Genomic DNA, 18,423 nt, shown 5'->3' on the forward strand with positions numbered 1-18,423 from the left:
TATTACAATTATGCTGCAGAAATGTCTGGGATTTCTGAATGTCTTCTGCTGTCTCAGTTACTGGGGTGTAGTTCCAGCAAGGCAGCCAGACATCTGGAAATTCTGCACAAGTCTCAGAAGAACCCCTGTGGCGGGTGGGGAAGTGGGCAGTCTGGAAAAATTAGACATACAGTAGTCATCCCAAAGTTTACAGGGAGAGACAGTATCTGTTATTAGATCAAACTTCTGGAAATGAAAGCTCCCATCACAATTTAGGCCCTTAGCTCTCCACAACCAACTTATGCTTCAAGGTTAAGTCTGAAAAGTCTTGTTCCACAATGCTCTTTCAGGATGTGCTTCTGCTATTAGCATCTTGAAACCAGCATGCTATAGGAATAAAATTATGCACAGCCAGCCTCCTTACACAAATTAGAGAGAACTACTTAAGCTTTTGACAATGCCAGAGTTATGATCTTAGGACAGCCTTTCCCCACACAGTCCTCCCACAGTTTTCCATCTTCTGCCCCCAACTCTTGTCTCCTCCTCCCCTAAATCAGTTAGTCACCACTCTTCACTAAAGAACTAATTTTTCCCTGCAGCTTACTCTCCAAATTATTAGCTACTCAAAACTCTAAATCCAGCTCCGCAATCTCCTGTCCTAATTAAATCAAAGGAAAGAGTAGTTCGCATAAATAACATTTTCAAGATCTAGTTTTAGCTTCTAGATTTTGCAGCGAAGTTTCCCGTCCCGCTTCAGGGCCAGAAGGTTAAACATTTCTCAATGACGCAGGCTCCCTTAGCGCGAGAGTGATGAGGAAGTGGTCCAAAAAACCTCATTCTTCCCAGGCACTAAATCAACAACCACAGCAAACAGTGAGTGCCTCTCTCCAAGGAAAACTGGGAGGAGTGGAGCAGTCTCTTATAATAACCAGTCACTTAGTCTGCCACCATAATGCAAAAGCCCAGTAGAAGGAAGAGAAGAGAACAAAGCACAACAAGAAAAGAAGAAAAAAAACCCATAGAAATAAGATTGTGTAGTAGTAGTGTGTTTATACAGAAATCAAAATAAATTAAAAAAAAAAAAAAAGAAAACCCACAAAACTCAGTAACTTAAACTTCTGTAGAATACTGCATTTCTGTTTACAATTACTATTCTTTTGTGGTCCATTTAGGTTGCCGGTAACTTTCTAGCTTAAAATTAAAGATGCTTTTTGACCTTTAAATGGGCTGAAATTTTCCTGCCTAAGAGACCACTTTTCATACACTGCACTGTTCCAGACACTCACATGTTAGTCTCCGGATTTTCAAGATAAGATTAGTAACAGAGGCTTCTCCATAAGGAGCCTACTAATCTGGACCTTGTTCTTGCTTAGTTTGAGGTGACATGAGGTCAGCAAAGGCATACTGCAAAGTGTTTTCTGTTTATTTCAACTTTCAGTTAAAGAACATTGAAGGCTCTAAGCCTTGGGACTCTTTTGCAATAAGTCAAGGTCAAGGTACTTTCTGAAGAGCTTAACCAAAAGTTTTGGAAGTTGTAATTTTTAACTGGTGGTACCTCAGTGTCAGATAGCAACTTTAATAAATCAAAACTACTCAGTTTATTTTTAAAAGGCGTACATTTAATTTGAGTTGACATCAGCTACGCTTGCAAAATCCAAATCTCAAATACTGAAAGACATAAACAAGGAAAGCCAGCTTCAATCAGAGCATCTCCATCAGGAGAAAAAAAAAAAAGAAAGAAAGAGAGGGAAAAAAAATAATCTCAAAGTCACTTATTGTTACAGGCTGATCAAGCTTCACTGGAAGCTGCAACTTCTTTATTTGGGATACACTCATTTCTGAGAAAAAACAATCAGGGCAAAGAAAATGGAAAAGACTACAAAGAACCATAAATACATTTCTCAACCTAATTCTCACACTGGATAATTAAATAGGTTCCTAACCTGCTGGGATTCCAATGCTGTGCATAATTCCTAGGAAGCACCACTAACATTACTTAGAGGATCTGATTTAAAATAAGCATTAAAATAGAAAGACATAAAAAAGTATTCAGCAGGTCACATTGGCAGACACTGCTTTTAGCACTTGCCCACTTCAGGATATTGTAAGTGGATGCAGTTTCTTCTACTGAAAATATTTGGCCTGCATTACGGTTTGCATCAGTTTAACTACAAAAAGCTATTTGGACTAAAAGACACTGACACACATGCTCATTTAATATTGAAAACCAGAAGATTTTTAACCAAAGAGAGAAATTCTAGGGCAGCTTTCCAGTATGAGTTGCTGGTGAGTGAGAAATCCAACACTTTTAAAAATGGTGCTCAATAACATTATGAAGGGGAGTATATGACCTGATTACTTGCAACAGCAGGGGAGTGGGCTCTGGGACCCTGAAGGATAATTCCAGTTCTGTTTCTTTATGACTCCTTACCTACTTAAACTATTGCTAAATTATACAGTGTTCTTAAACATCACTAAGGTTAATCACAAAAGAGAGCTGTGGCAATGTAATTAAACTACTTTCCTATATTGACTCTATTAGTAGAACTCTCCTGCAAAGAAATTGAGGGGAGAGGGGGCAATATTTCTTCCATTAAGATTAAGATTCTGGTTTCACCTCCACAAAGAAGGATTCATGTTTTCTTAGTCACAAATGAAAAAAAAGTTCAGACCTCCTCAAGATAACCAGCTGAGGTTTCTCCATTTGAAAAGACAATCTGAAAGAGGTGTCAGTCTCTTCTTGGAAGAGCCCTGAGGCCAGAACAGCAGAGGGTGCTCTAAGTCTGAACTGAAGTGCCATCAGCTCAGCAACAAGGAGCATGCACATGCAACAGGAAGCTGAAGGTTACCTCAGGTTTGGGGGTTTGATTTTTGGTGGCATTTTTTGTTTGGGTTTTGTTTGGGTTTTAGAGCGTTTTTTTGTGCTGCAGGAGTACTTCGAGAGTGGCAAAAGCCACTCACATGGCAATCAGTTAAATATTTATCTATGTCAGTTTCCACAGAACATCAAACTATTAAAAACATTCACAAAACCTTAGGAGTTACCTGTAATCCCCACCACTGATCTATACCGCTCTGGGCATACATCAGAGACTGATTCATATTGAAGTTTAGATATAAAAAACCCCATATTTTAATGCCTATAATAAAAATGTAGACTAGACATGGATCCCATTATTAAAAAAATAAAAATACAAAACATCCTGAATCTAATCCCTAATGTAAATTTCTACTATCACACAGGAATGGAAACTTGAGCGCTTTGTTAAACATTAGTCATCTCAAATCTGGCAAACACTGGATAGCAAGGAGTAACTGGGAGTCAGCAAGGTAACTGGGAGACAGAACGGATATGTGTCTGCACTGCGTCCCTTTAGGCAAAGCATGCGTGGTGTAATCATCATACCAGTTTAGAGAGAGTCAGCATAACACACGTTCAGATATTAATCCAGAACCTAAATTAGTGGCAGGCCACAAAGATGACTATGATCAGTATGAGCCATAAAGATAACAATGATCAGTCTGAGCCTATTTAAATAATCATTAAGTCATTTTTATACAATCATGCCTAAAGACTCCAAATAAGAAGCTGATTTAAATAATGCTTTTTTACTTCATTTTGCTCATGCACTTGAACTATGTTCTTGAAGAAAGGTTGATTCATATTCGTCACGTAAATGAACGGGTAACTTACAGAATATGACGACAGCAATTAAATAGGGCCCATTATACATAATGCATTAGTTTCCCAGCAAGGAAGACTCTGCTTTGATTAAAGTTACAGCATATAAAACCTGACATGAGTTTACATGCATTTTAAACTTCCATTTAGTTTTTAATAGCAGTTGGTGAATGATACAAAAAAATGCAGTATGATTATGACAATCTTAGTATGTAGACTAGAAACTGGTTAAAATGCGCACACACACACACACAGAGCCCTCCCTTGAAGTTATTTCTCCATAGTTACATTTTAAAGTAAGCTGGAGCCATAATAAAGGTTAGGAAACAAAGCAGTCGGTGAATAATTGTTTTGTGTCTTACGCATCTTTGCTGTTTTAGAACAAATGCAGCCCATATGTGCCCTTGCAAGTTCATTGAGTTGACCTTGACAGGCTCGAGAGGTGGGCCTGTATGAACCTCATGAAGTTCAACTAGACCAAGTGCAAGGTCCTGCACCTGGGTCATGGCAATCCCAGGCACAAATACAGGTTGGGGAGAGAATGGCTTGAGAGCAGCCATTGAGAGCAAGGACTTGGGGGTGCTGGTGGATGAGAAGCTCAACATGAGCTGGCAATGTGCACCTGCAGCCCAGAGAGCCAACCACAACCGCAAGAAGCATGGCCAGCAGATCGAGGGAGGTGATTCTGCCCCTCTACTCTGCTCTGGTGAGACCCCACCTGGAGTACTGTGTCCAGCTCTGGAGTCCTCACCACAAGAAGGACATGGACCTGTTGGAGCGGCTCCAGAGGAGGGCCACAAAGATGATCAGGGGGCTGGAGCACCTCTCCTGTGAAGACAGGCTGAGAGAGTTGGGGTTGTTCAGCCTGGAGAAGAGAAGACTCTGAGGAGACCTTATAGCAGTCTTCCAGTACCTAAAGGGGGCCTACAGGAAGGATGGGGAAGGACTCTTTATCAGGGAGTGTTATGATAGGACATGGGGTAACGGCCTCAAACTGAAAGAGGGTAGATTTAGATTGGATATCAGGAAAAAATTCTTTACTGTAAGGGTAGTGAGGCACTGGAACAGGTTGCCCAGGGAAGTTGTCAATGCCCCATCCCTGGAGGTGTTCAAGGCCAGGCTGGATGGGGCTTTCAGCAGCCTGGTCTAGTGGGAGGTGTCCCTGCCCATGGCAGGGGGGTTGGAACTAAGATGATCCTTAAGGTCCCTTCCAACCCAAACCGTTCTGTGATTCTGTGATCTTAGTCCACAGAATGGATAAAGACAAAAAACTGCCTGGGTGTTTTTTTCTTGCTCCATCTTTCTCAACCAGTAGAGTAGCACTCACTGCATAAAATGAATGAACAGAGTATTTTCAAAGCAGCTACAGAAAAATTACTATTTTTAAATGGTAATTTCGCACTTCAACAAATACCCCATGTTTTAACAGATTTCCAGCAGTTTCTTGTTTAAATTTAAAGTTGTCAGTAGAAATAGGTATTGCTCAACTAAGTGATTCTCTAACGAGTAGTCTTTATTGTAGGCTGTCATTCTTGACAAAAAAAAAAAAAAACGCATCCTTTATATATTTAGTTTCAAGTACAATCCTTTAACTCTAGTTTGGCTAACAAAACAATGCAGTGATTTGATTACTCAATAGTTAATCACAGGGATAAGAGGCAGCAAAAGTTTATGTTCAAATCTTTCATGAATGGAATAACTCAGTAATGTGCAGCTTACAGTTGTGCACTCCTCACTCCATGTCTTATACCAGCCAACTCAGAACTTCACACAGTTAGTAGCTCTGGCATAAAAATTTCCATATTTAAATCTGACTTCAGGAACGTCCCATTTGCTGCTTCGGAAAGAATTCCCACTGCACGATGACGATGAAGCTCACATAACTTTGTTCAGTCTTTGGATCACATGCAGGATTCTGGTCAAAAGCCAGTGAAGAGTCATTTTATCACTACTCAGAATATACACATCTCAGGGAACTGTACCGGCAACCAGGGAACTCTTTACATTCCCCAGGAACTTGCTACCTAGATACAAAAGGTTACATTTCCAAATGCCATAGATTCCAAACTGAAATCAAAAGTTCTATTTTTAAAGTGGTGATGATGCAAACTATAAAGCTAGGAATGTCTTCCCCTCACCTCCACTCTCCGTCCAAAACCAAAGTCCTGATTTGTGTTGATTCAAGAACCCACTGTGATCTCAAAATTCTAAGTTGGGGAAAAAAGAAAAAAAGAGGGAGAAAAAGGAAAAAGAAAAAGAAAAAAAATCTTTTAAGTTACACTATTCAAACAAAATGAAATGCCAAAAACTAGAGGAAAAAACTCACAACTAGAAAAGTCTCTTACTAGGAAATGAAAACAACAGTAAGGAAAAAAATCCTACTAACAGGTGCTTGAAAAGACAAGATGAAGTTAGAAGGCATTTTAGTGCATGGATGAGAGGTTATTCTTTTGAGCACCAAAAGCCAGCGCTGAATTTAAACTTTATTTAAAACATGAAAAAGAGAAAACCAACCACAAAAACAACAGCTCTGACATTTGTCACTCCTGAAAGAGCTGAAGAGGGGGACACCTCCCTTCTAAGAATACACAGACATGCTGTCCCCTTTCTTCCCATTAGAAGTAGTTTAGCAGCTGACATGCCTCAAGCACTTCAACTTAAATACTTTAAAGAGGGAAGAGAAAGAGCCTGGGAGCTGCGTTTTGAAAGGAAGAATGAATGGGATCAGCATCAGTTTGTCCTAAATTGAGTTTAATATATCCCTAATTGGATAAAGTAGCTCAAAAATGCAACTTTCCCCTGCAAATGAGTGAAGTTTTACATTTGATTCAAGACGACACTATTTTTCAGCTGAAATGACTGTTCCTTTTTCAGAACCAGTTGGATACAAAGCAAATTAGACCAGAGAAGTTAAGTTTTATCCACTAGAGAGAACTGAATTATTTTGATGGTCATTGACAGTGCTGACTTCAAAACAACACTTCTTTTGTTCTCTACATATGCATGGAAAAAAATACTCTTGTTCATCTAAAGTGCACTTCTAGCAGTTTAGAACAACCTATTTCTGCTTGATCTCTAATAGATTCTAAGGGTTTTTTTCTGCAGGTCAGTGGAACAATATTTCAGAACCCAAAGATGTTATCCAATACATCACTCTATGTTGAAGAGATCTTCATTTTTTCCAGTATAGTCATAGAAAGAAATTAAGATTACACGGAGACAGTAATTAAACTGCAACATATACCAAGACAGTGCAAACCACGGTATAGCGCACATAAACAAAGCAATGATACTTAGAACAGTAAATGAAGAGGTTATAAGTAAAGCAAAATTTAGGACAAAAGGAATTCATTAACAAAAGTGCCATTCCACCAAGTGCTAACCTCCATTAATTGTGGCAATGCACTGTTAGACTATTAAGTGACCCTAAGTGGCCATAACTCTTATCTATCCATGCAAAAGGTCTGCAAAATATGATCTGAAATTTAGGGTTTATCTATCTGGCTGATTGCACCTCTGTATGTGTACTGCACACACATTTCTGCCCAGTAACCTGCTAGAAGCCATAAAAAGAAACATGTGAACAATAACTAATTTATTTTTTTTTAAAGTGAAATTATCTTCGACAGTTTGATTTTATGCCATTTAGGCATAAAATTTGCATATAGAGGCACACCCCAGACTCCCGAAATTTCCCTAACTTGCATGAGTCCCTCATGTGGCTGTTCAAAACCAGTTTTAATTGTTACTGGATTGTGATTGTGTCAGAAAAAGCATTCTTTTAGCACTCTTCCCTCTTCATAAAAAAAAAAAAGAGAGAGAGAGAAAAGAAAAAAAAAGGAAATACTCATTACTCATTTTTTCAGTGGCCCAAACAGTCTGTTACAGAACAAAGCCAGGTCGTACCAACAAACTCTTCAGTCCATATCTTGACTGAACAGTGACCAACAGCACAAGAATTTGCAAGATCTCCATATGGGATAATTAGGTAGTGACATGAATAACACAAAGGCTTCAGGGGAACAAAAAAAGAGGCTACATAGGGAGATTAGGCTGAAGTAGATAACGGGAAGGAAACTGCAAGCTTTTGGAATCAGCAAGTAAATATAAAGAAAACAAATGAGTCAGATGCTGAGAGAGCCAAGGCATCAAAAAGGATCAAGTGACTCTTGGAGTAAAATGCTAATGAGGGAGGTCCCACTGCTAAAAGCTTGGTATAGACAGACCTGCACATCAGCTTCATTTTCAACAGAATGAAAACACAAACTGGCACAGGGCTGTTTCTAAAACTGTATTCTTGAATATGAATGTCAAATTTTGCCTCACTCTGTATGACCACTTTTTGAGTGACTGGGTCAGTAATACCGTAGTTCTTCAAACAAGTTCAGTAAGTAGTCCAATGAGATGTCAAATACAGCAATTAAGTTTCTGCTTATTTTTGCAATTTTTTTATGGGTCTACTGCCTTTTTGAAATGTATTTTCAGCATGATTTTCATTTTTACTTTTTCTTCCTCAGCTGTCATGACTTATATTGATTTTTTACTCTTCCGTTTTTCAGTTTGACGAGTATGTTTATGTTTTTCTGGTTAATACAACATGCACCTCACTAGTCATATTGTTCCTGCTTTGTGTTTTGTTCTGAAGAAAGAGCTCCTCCCTGCTTAAGCCATTCTGCTCCCAGAATAGTAAAGTTGTATTCTCCTCAGTTCTTTCTCTAAGATATTAAGAATGTTTTCTCATCTTCAGTATCAAAGGTGTTGCTTTTTATGTGCCCACCAACATGGAATACAAACATCATTTCCTATGTCAACTACAGCGTCAGATACTGTCACTTCTTGAATAGACTTCCATTAGTACCCAAGCACTAAATAAGCACAGTCTTATTATCTGTGTGCCTTAAAGAAAGTTTGGTCTATGGAGTGCAAGCTGTGTAAGGTCTATCAGGATAATTTATTTACCCAGCTTAGGCCATGATTCTCCTACTTCTTCCATGGCTCTTCAGAAGCTTTGATGAGTTGACTGGGACAACTGTTTCCAGCTTCCATCTTTAGAGTAGGGCTTCTGGAGATGAACATAAGGACCAAGAAGCCTTGAGAAGTTAAGTCTTTCCTCATTAGATGATTCTAGCTCTCAACAGAAAGGAGATCCAATTCAGTCTCTAAAAAGTCTCAACTAGTTTGCCCACCAGACAACTTAACTACCTCACTAAGCCAAATAAAACTAGCAACCAACAGCAACTGAAGTCACTAAATATTAAATTTTTTAAGAAAAAAAAAAAGTTAAACAATTTTATCTCAGCATCAAGTAGCCATTGTCCTTATCTACAAGCTTGTAATATATTTCCATTATTCAAGACTTGCTATGCACATGGTTCCATCCTGTTGTCATATTTGATTTCGCCACCAATCTTGTGAATCCATTTACATAAACATTTGCCTGCTTCTTGCTTAATATTTTTCCAACAGTGGTTGATCCAGAAGAAAAGAGAGCTGCCTGACACTGATGGAAGAGGTGCAATAAATCTGTATCCCTCATTAGGTAAGCTAAGCTTGCCAGGAAATTGCCTCAACATTGCAGAACGCCACTGCATAATCTAGGACTAGGGTTAGCTGACTTAAGCGAAAGCTATATACACGTACTCTTTAGTGGGAGAAACTCTGACCCTAAGAACTAAATGCAAGCCTCAGGAGTTTTCATAATTTGGAAGAAATGAGAAATACAGCCACAAATAAAGTTTTGAAAAAAGTAATACTAATATGAAGGCTGTTTCCCTAATTTTAAGAAGTCTTACTTTATTCTGCAAGTTTCCCCAGAATATCATGCACAAATTCAGTTACAAGAACCCCGAAATGTAAATTCCATGGCTCTTCCTTGTCTGCAAAAGTATTAACAGAATTAGAAAATCTATTAGAAACAAAGCACATTGAGGTAAACATTTTTTTCAGGCCATTACATAACAACTGACATATATTAAAAAAAAATTCTTCACACCGAATAATAGATACTGTCTTGCCATACATATCCTGTCTAACACCTTGATAATGTCTAAATCCTACCTCCAAAATTCACAGACTGCAAGACTATGACTAGAAGAATGATGTATTCTGTCCAAACACCCTTCTGAATGGAGACAAAAACTATGTATTCCGTGTAAGATGCAGCCCTGCCATAACACCGCTCTTGCCTTTCCTATCTACAACAGGAGGTGGAAGATGCATACTTTGGTTCTCTAAACAACAAAGAATACAAGCATATGTCAGAACTATAAAATAAAGGTCATACAGGACCTTTATAGACATACACAATCTTCACAGATAATTTACTAAACATAAGACTCTAAGTTAGGGAAATCAGCACCACAAATTCAGGAAAAAACAGCAATTTCTGAAAAAAACTATATTAAACTATGAAGTTATTGTTTTACTTGTCTCTTTCCAAAGCACTACTTGAGGAATTAACTTTCAGAAACAAGTCTGTCTTGACACTTTTGGCATTATGTATGTGCTGCTTTTCAGGCAACACTCTACAAGACATTAAGAGTAAACCAACGCAAACCCAAACTCCTAGGCTACTACTAGTTTGCGGTCAGATCTTACCAAGGTTACAGTCAGTCTCTGTTCCCATCCATAGAATAAAAGAAAAACATTCATATCTATACATATTTGTTAAGTTTCACAACTACAGAATGTTCTAAAGCCTCAGATAAAAATGCTCTACAGAGGCACACCATACTGTCATTAACAGATAATCCTCACTCTGGCATGTCTTACACGTCAGAAATGCAACTCTATATATATCTAAAAGGTAAGCACAGTATCACAAAAAGCCCACAGTATTTAAGACAAAATCATATAAAGACAATACCATTTTCATTCTCAAGGAAACAGTCTTTCAAGATATAAAACAAGCATTGGGAAGTTTCAAGGCACAAGGCTTTTTTTTCCCCAAAATATGCAATTTAAAAATCTCTCCAAAGTATCAAGAATATGTTTCATCGAAAAATAATTAACAATAAACTGCACAAAAAGCTAAACAGAGGAAATTTATTTAGAACAAGTCCTAGATTTGACTGGGATTTTCCAATCTTCATGAGGCACTTATATTTAACACTGGGGACCAACAAATGAAGAACAGGAAGATAATTTTATCTCTGATGAAGGTCCAAAGTGATCAGAACTTAACATCCAACTAGTATCCATCTGCAACCTGCACATGAAGTTACCACAGCACTCTCATTTGTCGTTACTCAAAGTCACATAGCCTCCTGGCACTCCCTTATACAGTTCAGCGACCATGATTCACCGGCAAAATTTACCCATGGCATATGTTCTGGGTGATACCTGATTGGAGTGTTGTCATCTGCATTTCTGGTTCCAGCAGTGTCATGTTGATCCTTTTCTCAACAGTTATAATCCCTAAGAGACCTCTCTTTATATGTAGATAGATATAAATTGTAGATAGATATAAATAAGTTTTTAAAAAATAATCCAAGAGGACCTCTCAATTTTAATCTTGTTCAAAACTTTCAAAAAAATCTCATCCTTATATGATGAAAACCTTGTCTACTGCGAAAACTCTGTCTTTAAACATGCAGTTCTCTGCTTATTCACTCGAGGCAAGTTGGAGCAGCCCAGAATCAAATTACTGCTAGGAGAAAAATGAATACTCAAAGGGGAACGCAAGATGTGTAGTTTGCCGAAGTAAGGTCCGCCCCTTGATGCTCTGTAAGTAAAAGGGAGGCGGGGGGGAAGGGGTCAGAGACACTACAACTGGCATTTTTTTCCCCTTTTAAAAGAGAAGGATGACGTCTTGAGTAGACTTTCAATCCCCTAAGGGGCTCTGCTGACGAGGCAATTTCATTCCAAAGACAAGGAGACCCAGTGTTAACATAAACATGCAGACATCCTCGGCTTTGAAACAACATGGCCAAAAACATACACATCCTGCTGATAGATCGGTTACTTTTCTTCAGTCTTTACCAGTCCTTTTTCTTAATAATTGCACTATTCCCTTATCCCTATCAACTCCGCTTGCTGACCACTAAACCTGAGCTACTGTAAGGAAGGACTGGAACTTCTTCCATAGAGATGTCAGCCTCTGTTTCTCAAAAACAAACAAAACGCCCTTTCTCTTTCAGACTCTTCCCACTGTGGATCACACCCTCCATCCAACCTGTCTAGAGGTTAAAAAAAGCATAAAGCCTTGTTTCCCACATCCAGATGATTAGTTTGAAATTATTTAGGATAGTGGACAAAACTTTTATAGTCAAATATTTCTTGAGTAAAAGATAAAAATAGAATGAAGTCTTTCCTTACTAGATGATTCTAGCTCCCAACAGAAAGGAAATTCAATTTCAGTCTCTAAAGAGTCTCAAGTAATTTGCCCAACAGATAATTTAATTATCTTAACAAACTAATTCCAACGCTTCTGTCCCCAGAGCAGCTTTCACCTATTCCCCATCTTTCTCCAAGGCTGATCGTCATTTCTCATTAGGTCATCTAAGTAAGTAACTGCATATATTTGCACCAAACCCAAAAATATATTGAGCTCTACATCAAAGATACAGACCGATTTTTAGATTCAAAATCCCTTTGTAGCCAGTCAGAATCCCTCTCTTGCCACAACAGTATTTACGAAGATGAGTTAACTGGGTGTTCAAAACTGCTTTAGCGCTGTATTCTGACCCCTCCAATCTTAAGTAACTTCAGGGCTTCTCTAGTACTCAGATGCAAGAACTCCCCAACAGCTGCTCCACAGCTGAAAGAAGAGCACGGCAGGTTTTAGCAACATATCTTCCTTCCCCCACACAAACACATCTGGGGCTTCAAAGGCAGCAGCAGAAACTCATTTGGCAGCTTTAAACACTACAGGAAAATCCCTTACTGTGATGATATTGTAGTATTTATCAGATTTCCATATTCATCACAACAGTAGTGTGTTGTAAACGGACAAGAATCAGCTCATTTGTGCCACTCTCATATTCAAACACTAGTTTGAATTCAGTCCTAGTTTTGCAGACAGACTAGGCAAAAATTGCAAGCCTAAATGTTCATTCTTGCTATGCAATCCTTATGGAAAGGAACTGCAGTCGTGCCTTTAGAGACACTAGTGACAGAAATAAGTCACTGTAACGCTTGCCCTGAATATACATATTCATCATAAATAAAGGAAACCATCAACTTTCAGCAGAATGTGTACTTATTTTTGTGGAGACATATTGAAATATAAGGGGAAGCAGTACAAGCAAAGAGGAAAGGAAATTTTTCCTCCAGCGTCCAGCAACATCACCTTAACTCCCTGAAGTATGTTCATGTGCACTGTCAGTGACCATGAACAGGAACATTAAATTTAAGGCACTAACCAGGAAGTTGCTTATTTGACCAGCCAGGAAGATGAAGGTTGCACTACCGAGTGTCTTCAGGCAGCTATTCCTTCATTATACTTTGTGGTAACGTATGACTGTGGCAGAGGGAGAGTTACAGCCTGCAGAAGTGGCTGATAGTATCCCAGTATAAACGAATTCTAGAAAACTCGACATTTTCATGAGGAAAGCCGCACATTACAGAAGCGGCTATCACCCAAAGCTAGGATTCAGTTTGCTAAGTACTAGTAGCAAGTGACTATTGGTCACTTGCTAATGGTGCAATCTTTCTTGTGTGAAGCACACACTCCCTGTTTTAAGGACAACAGACTGAGAATCCTGCTGAATGGCATTGTCCTTTTAAAGAAGGAGACTTCCTTTCCCCGTTACTACCCTTAATATTTAAAACAGCAAAACCAGCAACAGAAGTCCTTACTCATGCAGACAAAGCAGCTGCCCAGATCTGGGCCTGACTTGTTTAAAAAGCAGCTTAAATTAATTAAAAAGGAATGTTTTTTAAATAGCTATCAATTTATATGACTACTGTTCATCCATCAGCCCTGAACCTTGAAATCTCGGAGGCAAACCAAAATAAGAGAGAAACTGGAAAGGAGAAACAGGAGGGAAAAGAATATTACAAACCAGTGACTGGAGAAGGGCATTACGATCTTGTTAACTTGATCAGGAACATACAAAAACTGTGTTGAGAGCTAATTTGTAAAGTCACCACATTAAAGCTTCCTTTGGCATTACTCCTTCCAGTTCAACTATTCCCCCATCACTATTTAGAAGTTTGTTTTACATATTTCAAGAGATTACCACTTCTCAGCTGTTTAGGAGCTCCCATCAGTAACAGGCCAGTCATTTCTATCATGCTCTGCATCTCATAGCTCTATCAGAAACTTTCAGACAGCATGCTAAATTTATAGTCTCCTGGGACATAAAGTCTCTTAACATAAATCTATCCAAGACAGACTGGTTGTTTTTATTCTAACAACCATTCCCCTTACTCATACACAAGAGAAAACAGCAAGCCTCATTGGAATGTGTGTGAAGGACAGATCAGAGAAAGCTATATATTTCCTGTCTTGATCCTTTTGTTACAATACAGACTTAATCTTCTTCACATGTAAATTCTGGATGAGGCAGTAACTGCCACTTGGTAATTAAATGTAACTTTGAGTCACACTATTCCAGAAGTCAGATATACACTAGAAAAAAGGGGGGAAACAATTTCAGAATAATCCAGTCTCTTTAAAACCTTTTCTCAGGAATGAAACACCCTTGTTGATAAGCAAACATGCCTAACTTCTTAAATGAGTTCACGAGTCACAATATTCACTTTCTAAAGGACAGTTTATGACATGATTTTAAGAACATACTATCAATGTTTTTAAAGTCACAGTAGCAAGAAGACAGTTATAAAATCTGCAAAGTCACTGTAGTAAGTTATATTTGAAATAAATCTTGAATCTGACTGCGTTCAATGTAATGACGATCCAGGATGGGAAAGAAGGGGAGTGAGACAGGAACATATAACCTAATAAAAGAATTATAGGAGTAATCACCTACACAATTCTTTAAAACAAAACCAGCTGCCCTAATAAACACTTAAAATATTACAGTCTTTTAACAGTAAATGGGCATAGGCACATAGGCACTAAATTAGCTCCATTAGAACCATTTGAATAGTTCATCTCTCCAATTTGTAAGTGAGTATAATCACCAACAGTTTACGTAGCAACAGTTAATCCCATGCTTTGTACAGCACTCAGCCTTTACAGTAACAGGAACACCTTCTGATACCTAAAGCACAGGCCTGCTACATGACTTTGAGTCATGCTGAAATTCCACAAATTCCAACTAGTCTCTTTCTCCCAATGTGTATGGTACTTCAGAGAAGGCAAGCATCCCAGATCAAGTAAACCCCCAAAACTGACAAGCTGGTACAAGTTTTGTCCAAACCTGTAATCATAAAATGCAACAGTTCATTTGAAAGAATGTTACCTCATCTTAAACAAGCCTACAGTCAGAAGAAACTAGGACTGTCGTAGGCTTCTAACACAATATTGTTCATGACCTCTGGACAAAGATAACTGTGAATTCATCTGGGGAAAATGGGTCAAGCGAGAGGGTCAATAAGCTAGTGGAGCAACTATCAAAATTTCAAATGAAAGTTAAATACAAGCACAATTTTGATCAGAAATGATCAAACTGTGTAAGATTTGTATATTCATCACCTGTTTTTCCTCTTTTTTGTACCACGTTCATCAGGGCCTTGCTCTAACCATGCCCTAAGGGTTGGGAAAAGTTATCTTGGCATCTTAGTACAGGTGACTGAGAAAAATCAAGATACACTTAAGAGCTTCAGATGACTCTGTAATGACCTTTTTTTGACTTGTGTGGCAACGAATGAGTCAGTCACACGTAATCTCTCATTGTTACAGAAACTTGAGGCCTTGATGAACATGGGTAAAAAGGGAGAAGGAATGTAAATTTTGGATAGAAAATTCACTGCGAAGCACAAAGACAAATTAAGTAACTACACCTTAAATGTTCCGTGAAGCTTGATGTCGGAACAGGACCTAATAATGGTGTCAAAATATTTTTCTAACACCTTATGACATAAGGTTTCCTTCCACTGAAGTGAAAAGAAATTGTTTCCTACTGTGTTCCAATACTTCACACATATCCTTAATAGCTTTTATGGCATTTTAATGTAGTGTAACTAAATAACAACTATTCAGTCAAGATATAAGGTCTTCACACCCATCTGTCTAGATGTATCTATCCTTGAGGTACACACCCCTACAAGGATGACGTGTAGCTGCGATAAGGGAGATGAATATCAAGAGGAGTCTGGGTCCAAAATAAAACAAAACCAACAAGAAAACCCCCAGAAACTGCCTCTTGCTGCTCGTCAGTTCTCTCAGAGCAGGAAAAAAAAGAATCCGCTGTTCTAGGACATATGGCAGCATGTGCACACAGGACTGCACTCCCAGTTCTCCCATGGGATTCATAATTCCATGATGCTTCACATGCCAAAGAAATGCCTATTTTAACTCAGCTAATAGTTTATGTTCCAGAACCACAGCCTGAAGTAACAAATTCAATACAAATCCATGTAATATTTTTCTACAGACATCTACAGATAAACAAAGTCTGCTGTAAGCAAAAGTTCCACAAAGGGTTAACCCGTTCGAAGTGCTCAGCACAAGTAGTTAGTTCAGCTGTGAGTCAGCAATGCCTGTCTAGAACTGCAAACAGGAGACCCTTTGACACAGATAGGCAGCTTCCAGCAAGTCTCTTATTTACCATCTCCTCCCCTCCCACTGCCACGCAGCTTGAATCTTCCTCATACCTTGAATTTGGCAAGTTGTCACAGAAGCAGTTTCACTGCACAAGATACGCTTCTACAGCCACTTTAGATTGCTCAAATGCTTAAGCAGATTGCCATCTCAACTGACATCATCTCTAAAGGGTTTTTTTTTTAACATGTTTGAAGCCAAAGGCACAACAACAAAGATACACTATATTTTAAAAAGGAACTTTAACAAGCTCAACAGCTTTCAACAGCTGTGCAACCTCTACCCCAAGATAACTGAAAAGTTCCCATTTGAGAGAACAAGTTTATTAATTCAAAATGCATCAGCTATGTTTCTCAACAGCTCACTAAACCAAGTCTCCTTTTGTCCTGTGACAGTTTGCAGATAACCATATTTCAACAGCACTTTTCTGTCCCACAATACTTTAATGAATGTACACACAAACAACACAAAACAACGTACTGAAGCCTAGAAGAAAAGAGAATTGTACACCTCTGGAGATAAGAAATATTCAAGTAGTCTAGATCAGGGACTTTGGACTTTATGCCTTGTCTGAAAAGCTGCACCTCCAGCAGTAAAATTCTCACTATTGTGCTGAGCCCTGATAAAGAATCAGCTCTGAAGAGACCCACCTAATGAGTCACTTCCGGGAATATCCTAATTTTCTTTGGCAAAAGGTATGGGCAAAGGTGTTCCTTTTCAAATACTATGTAAACCCAACCCATTCCAGTCAAGCAGATTTTCAGCCCACAATGATACAGCTTCAAGGCTGAGTCCATAATAACATTATTGTGATAGAGGAAAACCATCTATTTCTGTAAAATATTCCCAAGATACCAATTTTGAAATATATCCAAAAAACTGAATCATATCAGGACTCTCTCATTTTTGTAACAGAATACCCTTTTCTCTGACCATAACAAATGCTGTTGTGTCCTGCTTGTACCCGTTCAATGTGCTGCTACAAGTTTCTATTTTCCTAAAAAGGTACTCTTTTCCATTCCAAACACTAGTATCCCTTTCCCTATGGCATCAAGAATAAACTGCTTCTTCCCAATTCAGGACTCTTAATCACGTCTTATTCACTAAGAAGAGAAGAACCCTGCCTCCAATAAATTCACAATGTCACCTTCAGGTGGCCAGCTGTCAAGGTTTTGAAAACAAAGGCTCATATGCTTTTCCCATGCTACCTTCAAACCCTCTACCACCTTCAAAACTACCACAGTTAAATTTCATTTGAAATCTCTCCTTGCCTTCCCAACTATAAAATGTCCAAGTCTGCCACTAGTTGAGATGTGTTGAGATCACAGTCTACCATGCTGACTAATATTCCAATTTCTTCTTTTATTTACCACCGCAACCACTATCTTGTACTTAGAGGACTGCAAACATTAAGGATTAGAAGTTTTTTGGTCTATTTTTGCAGTTTCTAGTGTGTCCATTTTGAAAGCCTGTAAACATGACTGTAATCACATAATGACTGTATAATGTATATGAATGAGGAAACTCTTTTTATCCTCTTAAAAACTAGTATTTTGGGTTGAAGTTAATTAATTCTTCCAACTAGCAAAACACTGATATGCTGTTCAGAGAAGGGTATGCTCAGTTTCTGGTGATAAGGAACGAGGTACATCAAGTGAAGTATCCCTCCAATCCAACTTACTGTCCTACTGTTCCTGTATTCTAAATCACTTTACCATAAGCATTACATTCTGGTTATAAAGCCACTCCAAATCTCCCCAGCATTTCTAATATGCTGTGCCATGCAGCTCTACGTAACGCATATAATGCAACATATAATGCCCATGACTAACAACCATGATCAAATCCATAGTATCTTGAGGTAAAATTGATAGCAAGAATTCAGACTCTAGAAGACCTTCACATTGTCAAGAGCCACCAACATATACACCAGAGGGTAGAGTAAAGGGAGATCACCAAGAGGAATTCACAAACGGAAGCCACCAGTTATCAAACAGTTTCATTTGTCACAGGATGGGGTTGAATGTGGCTTTCATGGCAGCCTGGTGATCGTGAGCTTCAGACAGTTCACATTCTTCCAAAATCAGGAATT

The sequence above is a fragment of the Chroicocephalus ridibundus genome, chromosome 1 (assembly GCF_963924245.1).
Source record: "Chroicocephalus ridibundus chromosome 1, bChrRid1.1, whole genome shotgun sequence".
NCBI lineage: Eukaryota > Metazoa > Chordata > Aves > Charadriiformes > Laridae > Chroicocephalus > Chroicocephalus ridibundus.